Source organism: Homalodisca vitripennis, unplaced genomic scaffold (genome assembly GCF_021130785.1).
Source record: "Homalodisca vitripennis isolate AUS2020 unplaced genomic scaffold, UT_GWSS_2.1 ScUCBcl_9245;HRSCAF=17678, whole genome shotgun sequence".
Taxonomy (NCBI): domain Eukaryota; kingdom Metazoa; phylum Arthropoda; class Insecta; order Hemiptera; family Cicadellidae; genus Homalodisca; species Homalodisca vitripennis.
The window spans coordinates 7925-21315 of NW_025785357.1; the positions used below are offsets into that span (position 1 = coordinate 7925).

The 13391-nt window shown below is 32.1% G+C and overlaps 1 long non-coding RNA gene across 1 annotated transcript; it reads right to left on the reverse strand.

Annotated features, from left to right (window-relative positions):
* Positions 1-2737: 2737 nt before the first annotated feature.
* LOC124374601 lies at positions 2738-8718 on the reverse strand. The gene is made up of 2 exons (XR_006923582.1): positions 8684-8718; positions 2738-2835 (listed from the first exon to the last, which is right to left on the reverse strand). It is a non-coding gene; the product is annotated as an uncharacterized LOC124374601 (long non-coding RNA).
* Between the last annotated feature and the right edge of the window lie 4673 nt (positions 8719-13391).

The following is a 13391-nucleotide window of genomic DNA, read 5'->3' on the forward strand; positions in this document are numbered from 1 at the left end:
AATGCGAGTTCGAGTGACTAAGTGAGAGTGGATGTATGGCAACTCGGTTGGTTTCAGATTATACATTCCCAACTTTTTCACACTTCGGAATTTCAATTTGTTCTTGTGAAAACTTTACAATGACATTTTTTCAAAATCTTAGTTTAGAATTAAATTTAAAATCCAACCCTTTCATGTTCCCCAAATTTTCTGTACCAAATTGATTATAGCATCTTTTTAATTTTTTTAGTACATTTTCTTTCTGTTGGTAAATTTAGTTTGATATAAAAAAATCATTCAGAGAAAGGCGTAGTGGCACAAGAGTACTTATTGGTAAACGATCATTCCATTGAGCTAAGAAACTGCTTGTGGTTGTGGTTGATAGCAGAGTGAGAACCAAACTATATTTGGTTGGGACAAAAACATGAAAACTATGTGATGCAACATGCAAAGAGCGTCACTGGTTTATTTTTGGGGTTTTGATTATACTTATGGAAAAAAGGTCCAAGATCAATAAAACACCGATAAAATTGTGATGGGAATTACTCTTTGATCATGTGATATCCTAATCCACTAAGGTTTGTTTGTTTGAAGTTTTGTTTTTGGGGGAACAAATGCAATTTGATTATGATGGAAAACAGTATTTTTCCTAAACAAAATATGCCACTGTTTTACGGTGTAATACATGATGGCAAATGTCCCGGAAATATCCTGTTAGCTTCATAAACACTAGAATTGCACCTTATATTAAGATGAACCTAATGAACGGCGCAAGTTTCTCACAGGATCTATCACACACACCAAGATAAAACATGACAAAAAACAAATGGGCTGCCCTTTCACCTTTCGACCTTGAATGAAATACTATCTTCCATGGACCAATAGACACCCATATGTTATGTCTACACGAGACTGTCACTGTAGGAGTAAACAACATGTAGTATAGTTAGATGGCTATCGTTTTTATAAGACGGTATAATCCCTTTTATAGTTTATAAATATTTTTCATTACAAATCTATTAATTAGCCTTTAAGAAAACAGGCCTGGATACAGAAAAATAAAAAAAAGATTTTTGTTGACCGTACATTTTAATTTTATAGTCATTGGAATTTGTAAATTTAAGCAATTTTTTTAAATTGGGTGGGATAAACAAGGCTGTAGATAACATTTTCATAATAGGTACAAGGTGAACATTGAAAACAATGTTGAGCATGATATTTCTTCTGGTATAATTATAATTAAAGTTTTCGAATGTTTAATACATATTTATTTAAGGCCTATTATTAATTATTCTATAAAAATAAGGGATTCCAAAGTGATTTTGTTATGTGTGTATTAAAAAGTAAAATATGGTCAGTTTTGTTTCAACTAATAATCATTAAAGCGTTCTCACCAGGAGAAAAATAGTGCTTTGTGTAGAAGAATAAAATATGTTTTATAAAGAAAATCAAAAAGAAGCTTATTGGTCCAATATAGTATATTTTTGGAACTACCTCTCTAAATATGTACAGCGCTTGGGACATCCGTTCATGCTAAACGAAATAAACACAATTCAAATGCGTTTTTATTAATGTAACATATACGATGTATTCATAATTAGGCTAAATTCATTCTCACCTATTATAAATTTTAATACATGCTTTTATCAAAGCTACAGTGTTTTATTTCCTTAAAAAAACTATGTAATGCAAAAGGAAAATCATACTAAAAATTTGGTATAACCTTAAAATTATGCGAGTAGAAAATATTTTCAAAATGGAGAGTTTTTGCATTTGCTCGTCTCAATGAATTCCCAAGCCTCTGGAAAGTTATCGTCCCAGAAGCCGGCAATGTTTGCCAAAACTTGCGAAAGTGTCAGATATTAGAAAACTTCAACCCTTCGTGTTAGCAACACTCTGACACGTTTTGAATACTTATGTTCGAAAATGGTTCTCGTGTAGTAATTGCCGATTTTAGCGGAAAAAGTTGTATTTCTTGTGAAAAGTCAAACCGAAGTATTAGTTTATTTACACTAACTCTCTATGTTAAAGAAATACACTTTATTGCTGTCTTATTTAACATATTTGAAATTAGAAAATAAAACCAAACAAACCCATAAAAATATATAAGCATACATAGCTATTTCCCATGTATACGTTTATTGGAGTATAAAAAAGGAAGACACATTTTTCCTGTACCGGTCTATATAAATACGCTTTGAAGTAAGCAAACTTTTTCAGCACCTAGTAATAATCAAAATATAAATAAGGATTTGCTCGCTTGAGTGAAGTTCCTAATTAAAAGCCTTTTCCTGGCCGGTTATGAATGAGATCTCATTAAAAAAAAAACAAAATATGTGGTTATGAGGCTTAACAATATAAATGACATTTTAGCGTGATTATATGAAGATAATGAAGTACTAACAATATTCACATTGATCATATGTGTCTGAATGTAAAGGGGTGAAAAATATAATAAATTAAATTATTTTTTTTTACTGAGTAACTGTTTAAAAGTATTATCCGACTGATTAAGGTAAGACTAGTAATCCTTGGTAGTGTGTCAGTCTGGCGATGAACAAATCGGTTCCACTCTCTTCTTGCGTGACTGATTATTCTTTCTGTATAGTTAGTCTAGTACAACCCTGCAACAGCCGGATTTCAGGTTGTTCCAAAAGCTTTTAATGTCACAACATTATAAAACAACACGATAACCACACTTTAACTTTTCATGCACAGTTTTAGTTTCGCATTCAAACATTTTTTTTTTTTTTTTTTCCTTTCTTCTTTTAGGCTATGGCTTTTTATCCATGCAGCCTCGTAGTTCACTTTTGTGGTTGCTTCACCCTCAGATTGAATATTGTTGATTATGATGATCTACAACAAACAAACATAAGTTAGTGGTTACAATGGTTATTGACTTAGGAGTTTTTGTTAATTTTGTTAATAAGTGGTTAATAGGTTGATTTTTAACATACATATATATCACTCAACATAATTCCTAGTGTGTTTTGTCTTTGTAATGTTGTAAAGGTAAGGATATCTAAAGATAAGAATGGTTTTCAGGATGGAAAAGGTGGGTCCACTTTTCTTTGCTAGGGGCCCATCAAGCTTTCCTATCCCAGAAATGGGGAGGTAGGCCGCGGATGAAGAATCCCAGGAATGGATACCACATTTTATGTGTCAGTGTTGGAGTGAGTTTGTGTGTAACTTTAAGTTTACATTTTTCTTTTGATTTGTCTAAGGAAATTAGTTTAGTTTTCGTTATATATTTCAATTTGGTTTGATTTGAGAACTTGGGTTAGATTGTGTTGGTATTGTTTTAATGTTTCTTTCAGATGCTGGTTTCTGAAAGTATAATAATGTGGGCATTCAAATATCAAATGTTCTAGCGTTTCGTCTTGATTTAGTGTGCATTGTAAACATAAAGGTGTAAAGTATTGATTTTTAGAATGTAATAATTTGTTAACTCTAGCATGGCCTAGTCTTATTCTACAAATTGTAATTGTGTCCTGTCTGTTCAGAGTTATTTGTGAAAACCAGGGTTTTTGGGGAATGTCCAGGCTGTATTTTTTTGTGCCATCTGCCTTTTGGGGACTCTTTTATTTTCCATATTATATTTTCTAGTTATATCTTTCTTTCTCTCTCGCATGTAGTCTTCTATGGGGATTGTTATGTCCTTTACAATATCTCCACTAGTTGAGGCATCTTTGGCAAATCTGTCTACTGCTTCATTGTGTGTTATTCCAACGTGTGAAGGTATCCAATGAAAAATTAAATGCTTTTTACTATTAATTGTCTCAATGAGAATTCTATTGAGCAAATCATTGTCTTGTTTTTTATTTCCATAGTATTTTAGAGCATTTATCGCTGATTGTGAGTCTGTGAATATTACTATATCTTTGTTCTGTAATTCCCTACAATATAATATTACTTTTGTAAATGGCGTATAATTCGGCTGAATAATTTGATATAATGCTGGGTAATTTATATTTGGCTACGAAATGAAGCTGTGGTATATAGAAGGCAGCCCCTGTCCCTTCCTCTGACTTTGATCCATCAGTGTAAACAAATAAGTTATTTTTATAGGTTATGTTTAATGTCAGATTATGAATTTGTCCCTAAATCCTATATTGTTAATTTGGTTTTTTCTTTTCTTGTACATTTTCATAGTTTGTTAGACATTCAAATTGATTTTTTTGCCATTATGATAGGGATATTTGTTTTCCATTCGTTGGATTCTTTCAGAGATATGGTTCTGTTTTAGGCCTAGGTATAAATTTGATATGTTACTCACTGATTCCAAATATAAAGGAGTCTTTTTCTTTTGCCAGTATTGAAAATTGCTTTTAATAAAATGAAGAAACAATAGTGCATTGTTTGCTGGGTGTTCTAAGTCTGTCATAACCTTATAAATTAATTTCTCGGTAAGTAGCAACCTTCTTTTGTGTAAAGGAAGAATCGCAGTTTCAGAATTTAGGGCTATGATTGGTGTAGTTTTATATGCTCCTATGGCAGTTCTTAGTGATAGGTTTTGTACAATGTCTAGTTTATTTAAACTTCTTTTAGAAACGTGGCCAAATAAAAAAACTCGCATAGTCAAGTTTGGGTCTAATTAATCCTTTATAGATTCTAAGGATGAATTCTGGATGAGCCCCATTTTGCCCACTGGACATTAATATTTTAAAGATATTTATGTCCTTGAAACATTGTTTTTGAACAGCAATAATATGTTCATTGAATTTGAGTTTGTTGTCTATTATTACTCCTAGTAGTTTAATTTTAATCAACATTTGGGATGAGCAGTCCACCAAGGGAAAGGGTTTATATTATTTAGATCAAATCTTTTATTTCTGGTAAAGCAAATAGTCTTACTCTTTTTAGGGTTAAACTCCAGGCTATTTTTTGTGTGAGAATGTTTCTAGGTTACTAAGAGTTACTTGTATCTTTTGTATGAACTATTTCGTAGTTTTTATGTGAACTATAAATTATTATGTCCATCTGCGTATTGTAGTGAATTAACCTGAGTAGGGAGTTCCAGAAATATGTCAGAAATATATATAGAGAAAAAGTAGGGGACTTAAGACACTGCCTTGAGGTTAAGCCTCTGTTGGTTATTCTACTACAGTGCAATGCTAGGGTGTTTCAGTGTTACTTGTCGTATCAGTTAGCCATTTATGGCAATGTTGAACAATTTTTACCGGTATATCATATTTTAACATTTTTCTGAGAAGGGAAGTAATGTCTACCTTATCATATGCTTTGGTAAGGTCAAGTGATAGCGGCAAGTGAATATTCGTTGTATGTCATTGCTGTGTTGATTTCCGTAATGAGGTGAAGAAGAAAATCATCACCGCATCCTTTTTTCTTCCTAAATCCATATTGAGTGTTTGGTATTACGTTATTTTTTTCCACAAACCATTCAAGTCGTTTTTTAATTAAGGAATTGAAAATCTTCATTAGACATGAGATAAGTGATATCGGTCGGTAAAGATTCTTCATTGTTTTTATCAGTGTTAGGTTTGAGGATAAATTTAAGATATGTGTGTTTCCATTCCTTCGGCATAGGGATTCTATTGTTCCAAACTTCATTTATTATATTTAAAATAATCAATTTTTCCATTTTGGGGAAGATTTATTTATCATGCTATAAGTTATGTTGTCAAAGCCTGGGGCAGTATCCTTCTTTTTAGATGAAATTACTTCCTCTAATTCGGTTATTGTAAAGTTGTTTTCCAGTACGTGAGTAGGCCTATTTTCTGGTATTGATTTAGTAAAGTTGATCTCTGTAAGTGTTGCAACATAGTCTGGTACAATTTGTTTCATGACCTTGTCACACAAATCTGTATTATATAAGATTACGAGGGTTCTGAGTGAACGTCAGGGTTCTTGTTTTTTTTTTTTTTTTTAACAACTTTCCATGCATATTGTGAACATTTTTTGTCACTTATTTCAGCACAAAAGTTTTCCCATGCTATTTTTTTTTGCATGTTTTATGATTTCTTTTGCTTTTAGTTGTGCTCTTTGATAATTATTGTAATTATAGGCTGTCATGTTAGTTTTAAATATTTTAAATAATAATCTGCGGTGAGCAACCTGCTTTAGAGCAGCTTGGAGTCCACCATTGTTTTGTCGTAATGTCGTTAGTGTGTTTTAATTGTTCTTTTCAATGGTATATATTTTTTCTGCTGCTTCATTAAGAATGTTGTATAAGCTTTCTGCATTACAATTTTTATTTTCCGAGAGAGGCCTATTATTGTCAGAACTTATTTCGTGGGATATTTTTTGTTCTACTGAAATTTTTATAGTCTGTCCATTTAGCTTTAGTATAATTTCTATGCTTTTTGTTGTCTCCATTCAGTATTTGGTCATCTACATTTTTATCCATGGTAAAGTTTAAGATAATTGGAAGATGATCACTTCCCATTGGGTCGCTATAGATTTTCCATTTTTGTAAGTTTAAGTACATGTTTGGTGTTATAAATGTAAGGTCTATGGTCGTTGGTCTCCTATATATAGTAGGAACTGTTTGTATGTACATTGTCATTGGCTAATATGAATTGAGAATTATTGTATGCATCAAATATGTTCTTGCCTTTCCGGTCAGCATACAAACAATTCCAAAATGGATGGTGTCCCGTTGAAGTCACCGCTTAAGATTTTTGTATCCTTGATCATCTTCAAAGAGCTTATTCCAAAATGTCCGGAGCAATTTGTTTTTCAGGGCAGTATATGTTATATATGGTTATTGGTGCTTTATATTTTTTTATTTTAATTATTGATATTTGTATAGGTTCCTGAGTAATAAAATCTATTTCTTCGTATGGAATGTCTTTATTGACCAAAAATGCAATTCCCCCATAACCGTCTTGCCTGTCTTGTCTGATGACATTGTAAATTTTGATGTGTAATTTTAATTTCTTTATTGAGCCAGGTTTCTTGGAGGATTGCTATGTGGATTTTTTGTTCTTGTAAAAAATGGGTGAATTCAAGCCACTTTGGTTGAATTGATCTAGAGTTCCATTGAACTATATTTAGTTGCCCTACTTGGGATTGTTGAAAAATATTCATTTAGCGAGTGGAGGTAGTTTGAGGATGGGATTTAACAGGTTATTGTTTCCTGCGAGGTCTATATTATCACTAGTATCTAAGTTTTCCTCGGCTAGAGAATACTGGGTCATTTAAATAGTAATCAAATAATTCATCTAATTCATTTTGGGTAGTGTTTTCCTGTATGCTGTTTCTAAGCTCTTCTATTTTTGCTTTTACCCGTCTTACCAGCCATACCCTATCGTTGGGAGGAATTATTATTGTGGAGGGTTTTTGATAGGGTTTCGGGTTACTATTTTTTTGGCTATGGTAGGTGTGGTCTAATAGGTTCTTATTGGGGTTGATTTTTATTTCGTCTGTTAACCTGCCTAATGGGTCTTTGGAAGGAGAAAGTTGATTCTGTTTCAATGTGAGTAATGTCTTTTTCCCAGTCTATTAAGTGTTTTCAAATTTTATTTTTCAGTGGGATTCGGTTTTGCTCTGCTGGGGATTTTACTGCTTCGGAGTATTTTTTTTGTTTGTACTGGGATGAAGTTAGGTTGACGAGTTTTTTTGTATTCTATAGGAAAGAACTGGCTCGCTGTAAAATAAGATTCTTTATGTAGGCTCATGCGGTTCTTAATATTTTTTTGCCGGATAAAATTCTGGGCAGTTTCTGGAATTACTGCTGTGTTCTCCGCTGCAGTGAACACATTTCAGTATTTTGTTACAATCTCCGTCATGGAACGGCTCTGCACAGTTTTCGACATAATCTTTTATTGTTACAAGGGGAATTTGCTACGTGCCCATAAGAGAAGCATCGGTAGCATTGCTTTACCGGTATTTGGTAAGGTTCTACCCTCATCAATACGTGATTAAGTTTTATGTCTTTAGGTAGTACGTCAGAGTCAAAGGTTATTTTCATGTAGTGTGTGTCTACTAGTAAGCTTTTTTTAGTTCCATTTTCGTTTACCCAGATTTTTTTCTTAAGTCTATACGCATTTAGAATTAGGTTTTCACTAATTGCTTCATTAGTGACTTCGGACTCTGTTACCTCCGGATCTATGAAAAACTACTTCCTACAGATTGTACCCGCAAGGTGGGTATAAATACTTTGTAACTCATCAAATCTTGTCTGCTTACTAAGTTATTAGCGGATACATAGTCTAAGCATGTTATGGTTATGTTTTTTCCAGATCTCTTAATAAATTCAATACCAATTGCATTTTTTAAGTATTTTTCCAATTTGGAAGGGGCTTATTTTCTGTTTATCTTTGCTTTGAACAACTACTTCAAAGGGGCCTTGGTTATTAGGGCTATATTTAGGGATCCTATAACTGATTTTTTTATTATCAGGTGATCTCATATCGTTATTACCTTTAGTCTCATTTGGATCGATAGAAAGTTGTCTTTTTAGGGATTGTGTATTGCTTTTTTCAATATTAGTAAAATTAATATTTTCATTTTCAGGAAATTCATTTACTGAATCATTTTTTACCATTATAGATTCAACAGCCTTTTTCAGTTTTCGCTTGAACCAGACATGGCTAGACCTGCCCTTACAGGTCCAGCCCACGAGCCTACTTAGTGAACTGTTTTGAGTTTGTGTTAATTTTATGCTAAAATCAAGTGTTTAATAAAGCTAAAAGGTTATTTTGATCTAATCTAGTGTATCAACATATAATTACATACTAACATGAAATTAATTACATTACCACACATAAATCAGGTGTAGGACAGGGATCAGCAACCACGATAGGATATTTCACTTCCTCACTGTAGTATAGCTAACTCCAGAATGGCATTCAAACATTCCTACGTTCTATTCCAGTCCGCCATTCCACGGCACAGACAGCTGATTGTTTGACCAGTTGCTCAAGGTACACAGCCTGCAAATTGATCCTCGCCATTTGCATTTCCATTTGGGCTGCCCACTGCCTGTCTGAACCATTGCTTCCTTGGGCTCTATGTATTACGTGCAGCATTTTTACTCGTGATCATAATCATCTCCTTTACAATGCACTATGTAATGGTTTTAACCCATATAACCATTTATGAAATGCTGCTCTGTAATTAAACATCTTCTCTATGAATAAATGACATTTAATGAAATAATAAAGTTATTCCGCTTTGGAAAGTCAGAATTGTGATATGCCCTTGCAATATATAGACGTCATGCAAAAATACACTTTGGGTAGAAGATTTTATCAGTTGTAAAGTATTTTTTATAAAAAGGTATTAAATGAGTGTTTTAAACGTTTATAACATGGTATTACGTCCTATACTATAGATAATTGGGGGTGTACTTATAAATGGGATCTTAGCCCATTCAAGGCCTAATATAATAATTGTATTATAACAAAGTGATAGAGTAAGATAGTATGTGGGAGTAGTTAGTTTTTTGAGCAGGAATACGGTAAAACCCCTGTGTACAGTAATAGCACGTAATCATTCTAAGCAGTTTAATTCGCGGCTGCACAACGCAATTTAGTAGGTTTTGTTACTTCTGGTTCGAGTGAAATTATATTTTCGACAAGAAATGATTGTCTGTTTTGTTCCTTGTTTGCCAAGGTCAATGAAAATATTACAGAAGGTGTATATTTATGGCCACTGTAATTTTATTCCTAGTCTTAAATGCCCTTGTTTCCTTGATTAAGAAAATATACACAAAACACAGATCTTGAGAAGCCTACTTCCTGGTCAAAAAGACAACTAAGAAGATGTGTATTCATTACAGTCTATTAAATTTATAGTAAAGGTTCGATTTGTAATTTTTGTCATTAATTAATAATACTTAATATTTAATAAAAATGTTACAAGTTCAAAGTATAATTTTAGTAAAAACTTATTTTCCAATCTGGATATTTTTTCTTTCTTTTGGTGTTTAAAAGCGGTCCAATAAGAATGTTAAAATAATATTTTTTTATATTTTTTTATTATATTTTTTTGTTATTATTAATATTAATGTATTGCTTTGACACTGTGAATGTTATAACAAATAAAAATGAGTGGTTTGAATTTTCCATTTTAAAAACGGCTGGGCCTGTCATAAAACAATTTACACCGAATACAGGTTTATTACATTTAAGAGGCCCTTTATAATTAATAAATTTCGACAACTTTAAGAGAGCAAGGTAATGTTTTTTCCCTACTTTTAAGACCAGTGGGAGTAGCCGCTGGAAGAATTTTTCTTCAAAATATGAATATCCTATATTGTAATACGATATGACCCTCAAGAATGACCATCGTAAAATTTACATATACAATCGGTTTGAATCAGTTTTACGCGTGAAAGTAAAAAAAACCAACTAAAGGCACTTTCACCTTTGTAATATTATCAGGATGTGAATAAATAATAATTTGTTCTTAGGTAAGCTTACATATATTGGCCAACTTTAATAACATTTTTTAAAGTATCGAGTTACTTTTAAATAACTTATAGTGTTTTCTTAAACCTTACCCCTACTCATGTAACACGATGATCAATTATATTTGTCTGCTCAAGTTATGTTATTAAATTGGAACGTAAAACAAATATTGAAAGTACGTCAAATACACTTTTAAAAATGTAATTACTGTTTGTTAAAAAATGAACAAAAAACTGTTTAAAAATTATAAATGATAACAACCCGTTCAACTTATTAATCTCTTACTTTATCTGAGTAAATAATTAAATTGTCGTTGTTCTACAACCAAAAGTTCTCTATATAATAATAAAAGTACAAAAGGGTTTGCAGTATTTTACAAATTTAGCCTTGTAAAATTTGAACACCAGCGATTTATATAATACATTATGATGTGATTTGTTACTAAATTGGCCAACACAGCACCAGGTGTTCTCAATTGGGTATTAATGTTAGTTTATAATTTTTTATTGTTTAATTACCCTTTATGATGAAAACCCCGATTCCTTGGATTATAAGAAAATGAATTTGAATTAACAATGTTTAGAAGAAAATTATAAAACTATTAAAAGTTGCTAAAAGTTAAATGCCATTTAATTGCATTTGTTTTAAATGAATAGTTTTACTGTGTTTTGTGAAATGAATTTTGATTTGAAGTTAAATCATTATGTTGCCTTATAATCGTATGGAAAATAACCACTACAACAGTATAAATATATTTATGGAAAATTGGTGTTTTTTCATACAAACAACCCTCTAAATGTTTTAAAAATGTAATGTGATGTTAAATCTAAACTGTAAGAATTTGAGCAAATAGCTGTTTAATTTTAGACCACGAAGGAATAGAATAACCGTATTGTATCAGAATTAATATGCAAAAATATGGTTAATAAATATCGCCCCAAACATTTACAAAGCAAGTCCTACACGGATCTAATTTATGGTGACTTCAATAGATCAATTAAATATAAATTAGTAAGACGTACTAGATCTACCCACTGGTAATTTAATCTCGAATCGGTATAAAAAAATACCATATCAATTTTCTTAAAATACACCACATTTTTGCAAGATTTTTTCTGTAAAATTAGTAATTATTTTATTGTAGGCTTTTTAGTGATTCCCACAAAAATAAGTATTTTGACTCAACACATAGTTATAATAAATGTTTCCCCCCACCCCCCCCCCCCCCCCCCCCCCCCCCCCCCCCCCCCCACACCCCCCCCCCCCTGGGGGCCCCCCCCCCCCCCCCCCCCCCAATGTATCTCAAAAGTTTTATTGCAATACAAATTTACTCAGTTTGAAGTTCTTCTATAACAATAAGCTCAAATAATGAACCTTAATTTTAAATTGTAATGAGTTTATAAAGACAATTAAACAAGATGTTGTTTTTATCAATTTATTGACTCGAGCATTAGCGAAACCGTATCACTAAGCTTTTTTTTTTATTTATGTTTGTCATCAGGCACGATATATCGAGATTAAAATCTGATCTGTGAGATTTGAAATACTTGTAAGTAATATAAATTTTATTTATACTCAACGATCGAGTTGATGATTAATGGCAAGCCCGACTTGTTCTAGGAGTTGAAGGTCAATGAAAAGATTTTACATTTGTGGTATTACTGGTAGCTATGCAACCAAGAAAATTTTTAGTATAACCCCCATGCAGACAACAACGAGAAACTTTAGAATAAATACAATTGTAAGGTAAAAAATTTAAATACATATTATCTTTACTTTCTGCAATATATCCGTATTTAGGAAACCCTTAACCGTAGAATTTTAAATTTGCAAGAAACATCGTCCCCACATATTAAAGAACTAAGATATCACTGAGGTGTGCGTTTTTCATGGTGCATATGGTGTGATGTGCGTTTATTTAATTCATGTCCTGTTAATAAGCTGCGCTCAATTTATCTTTAGTCAGTCTAAGTAATGAAAAAAGCTATACTTTATGTATAAATTATATTTGTTTTGCTTGTATAATAAAAGCCATAAATAAAATTGGATATATACATAAAATTGTGCATCAGACCCTCAGAATATTCTGTATAGGTCGACACTAGTTGTTGAAGTAATCCTGTACCCGCGGTTTTGTGTATTGAGAGGACTTTACATGATAAAATGAATCTATTTTTATTTATTGGTTGCCGGTCCTACAAATTCAGTATACGGCCCACAGAATATTGCAACAGCACATTTAACCTACTTTTGATCTAATGTCTTTCCCTATTGTTATGGTGCTAAAATCAAAAATGCACCACTCAGTTAACTTATTATAGATTTTGTCATCAACAATTTTTTTTATTTATGACACAAAATATTCACATATGTCTCAATGAAACTGCCACTTAAACACATATCTTACCTAAACGTAACCCTGGGGACGTTATGCTCATATTTCATGTAAAACGCATATTAGAGTCCCATTCACTCTATTTAGACCAGTTTTAAAAAATTCATCCTTTTCCTTGAAATTTTAGTAGAATCACGTGAAGGTATGTTGTGATTTCAAAAGAAAACTATGCTATAATGCTTACACTAATGGACTTTCTTTAATTCATGAACAATTTAATTTGAGACTATTTAATGAGGGATTTTGCCACTTGTTTCTAAACGGCATCTATTATCAAATCTGGTTAAAAACCGAGGAGTACATAGAAGATCCTCAATCCAATTTGTCAAGGTCCATTAACAAAAGTGGCGAGAATAAAATTTTTGGGAAAGAGAAGCGGATGATGACCGTAGTGGGATCAGCCTAAAAAATATCACTAGGCCAAACATTTTTTGATATAAAAGATCCCTAAAAAACCAATATATGAACGAAATAATGTTCCGTGCAGAAACATTCTTATATTTAAAGATAGGAAAGGTTTGGAACATAACTTACCGGACACATATGTTGTCGCTAAAAAAATAAAGCTCAAACAACACACCTGTATGCCCTTGAGGTTTGGAAGTTCGGCTTTAATTTTGAATGGGAAACATTATCTTTTT